This window comes from Notolabrus celidotus, chromosome 7, assembly GCF_009762535.1.
Source record: "Notolabrus celidotus isolate fNotCel1 chromosome 7, fNotCel1.pri, whole genome shotgun sequence".
Taxonomy (NCBI): Eukaryota; Metazoa; Chordata; class Actinopteri; order Labriformes; family Labridae; genus Notolabrus; species Notolabrus celidotus.
Window position 1 is genome coordinate 35085627 of NC_048278.1, and position 2776 is coordinate 35088402.

Consider the following 2776-nt stretch of genomic DNA (forward strand, 5'->3'; position numbering starts at 1 on the left):
GTTAGCTAACTAGCTTTCGCCCCGCTAGCCAGGAGGAGAACGGTAGATAACGTGCAGGTAGGAAGCACGGGTTTCCTGCACCAAGCTCCTGATGTGCTTCAGGAGACTGCTACACATGCAACATGCTGCTACAGTAGAGGTGCTCAGGGTTTGCAACTGCAGAGAAACCTGCTTTTTGCAAACGGACGGTGCTGCAGGACGGGTTGTCTTCATTGCTCGGCTGGCCGCTGGCCAGAGGGTTTGAACTGACGGTGTCTACTAACTCTTCTGAGGTTTGTAAGGATGAGTGAGTACAGACAAAACTCTCTTGAGGATTACAAATGAGCTCCAACTGCGCGCCAACGTACATGGTACCATAAACTGAGTAAACTAAAACCCCGGTCATTTGGGTCATGATAAATAAAAGTTTTTCTATTATGCATTGACTCTGTTTCTACACATTCATTCCTGTTTGTTAATGGTGTAATTTATGTGGTGTTAATGTGGTTCCTGGTTGCCCGCATTCTCCACAAGACCTTTCCCTGGTGGTCTAGTGGTTAGGATTCGGCGCTCTCACCGCCGCGGCCCGGGTTCGATCTCCGGTCAGGGAACTACACTTTTGGGGCGGCAGTAGCTCAGTCCATAGGGACTTGGCTTGGGAACTGAAGGGTCGCTGGTCCGAGTCCCAGTATGGACAAAGTTTGGCAAGTGGACTGGTGGCTGGAGAGGTTGCTGGTTCACTTGCCTGGGCACTGCCGAGGTGCCCTTGAGCAAGGCATTGAACCCCCAACTGCTCGGGGTGCGCTGGTTGATGGCAGCATCCTCACTCTGACATCTCTCCCTAAGCCTGTTCACTGCATGTGTGTGCATGATTGTATGTATATACTGTGTGTGTAGCATGACTGAAAAATGGCATGAGTGAAAAAATTGAATTTCCCCCCTGGGGATTAATAAAGTACCTTTCTTCTTTCTTCTTCTTGAAGGTAAGGGCTATAGTTGTGGATGATAAATATGCATGGGAGTTAAAGCTCACAATAATAGTATAGCAGATGAATAAGCTAACTGGGCCTCTTAGCACCATAGTAAGAGTCTTATACCTAAATTTGTAGCTGTAGACACATCACAATTTAATACTTTAGTAGCACTCACCAATTCATCTCCCATGCAAAGTGTATATATGATGTAAAGGTGTATAACATATAACTCTGAACCCAATTGGAATTGAGAGGTGGGCTGCATTAGCAAATGATAGAGAGGTGTTCGTGCACTGCACAAATGAAGTCGCCCCCTCACTGTTTCAGGACTACCCTTTAGAAGACATGCAAGGTTCAGGTCGGCCTAATCTTCTCTTCATCAAGGCTGACGAGGACAATGTCTTACAACAGCCGTGCAGATTCTGTTCAAGTTTCTTATCAAATAAAAAGCGCTGTGATAGTTTTCTGGATAAAAGGAAATTAATGCTGACATCAGATAGCGAGCAATTCTCCATGCTCGGAAAGCCTAAAACAGCAAAGTCAACTGAGGGTAATCTAAAATCTGAGCCACTGCTGATTTTCATCTTTTTATCCTCCTGTGCTCTTAACTGGAAATTTAACATCCTGGGGAAGTCAATCACGCTTAGCCTGACGTTCAAATAATGGAATCAGATTGAGTTTGACTCGCCGCTCTCTGGGAAGGTGTCACAGGATGACAGGTTAACAGACCTGTGTCCGATACATGAGAGGACTGTGAGCCCGTGTCATCTTTGTTTACAGTTTTTGTCTTAATGGCTGTGCTGCAGTGGGCAGAGTGTCGCTCTGTCAATCTTAATTCCAGGTAAAACAACATGTGCTGTTTGTGCAAACCTGGAAACAAAGGCAAGAGTGAACAATCCAGGGGATACCTTAAAGAGCTCATAGTGCCCTATTACCCTTCTAGAACTCTACGCTCCCAACATGCAGGCTTGCTAGTTGTACCTCAAATCTCTAAAAGTAGTATGGGAGGTAGAACCTTCAGTTATCAGGCCCCTCTCCTTTGGAATCATCTACCAGTCAGGGTCCGGGAGGCAGACACCCTCTCCACTTTTAAGAGTAGGCTTCAAACTTTCCTTTTTGATAAAGCTTATAGTTAGAGCTGGATCAGGCTTGGACCAGCTTTTGTCATGCTGCTAAAGGCCTAGCCTGCCGGGGGGAACTGGCACACTGACACACTGGGATCCTAGCTCACCCCCTTCCCCCAACCCCCTCATCACTTACTTTAACTCTGCCTGTCCCATTAAAGTTACTAACCATAGACCTTTCTGGAGTCCCTGAGCTCCCTTGTCTCGTAGATTCCTCTGAGCTGCCGTAGACGTCCTCCTGCTGCGGATGATCTGGACTCCAGCTGATATGGACGTGCTGGACTCCAGCGGCAACAGCTTCTACGACTCGTCTCATCACTATCACCTCTCTCTCTCTTACTCCCCTCTATCCCTCTTTCCAGACCCAACTCGGTCGAGGTATGATGGCTGTCTAACATGAGTCTGGTTCTGCCTGAGGTTTCTGCCTGTTAAAGGAAGTTTTTCCTCACCACTGTAACTAGCTAAATACTGCGATGTGCAATGCTCATGATGGATTAAAGTGGGGTCAGACTGAGTCTTATCCTGTCTTGAAGTTGGGTCTCTGTTCATAATTTGACATAGAGTGGTCTAGACCTCCTATGTTTGTAAAAGCGTCTTGAGATAACGTTTGTGTGATTTGGCGCTACACAAATAAAGATTGATTGATTAATTGATTGATTGATTGATTGATTGATTGATTGATTGATTGATTGATTGATT

The 2776-nt window shown here is 46.1% G+C and overlaps 1 non-coding gene across 1 annotated transcript; it reads left to right on the forward strand.

Annotated features, from left to right (window-relative positions):
- The first annotated feature begins 518 nt into the window (after positions 1-518).
- Positions 519-590, forward strand: trnae-cuc. Its single transcript has one exon. It is a non-coding gene; the product is annotated as a tRNA-Glu (tRNA).
- Positions 591-2776: the final 2186 nt, after the last annotated feature.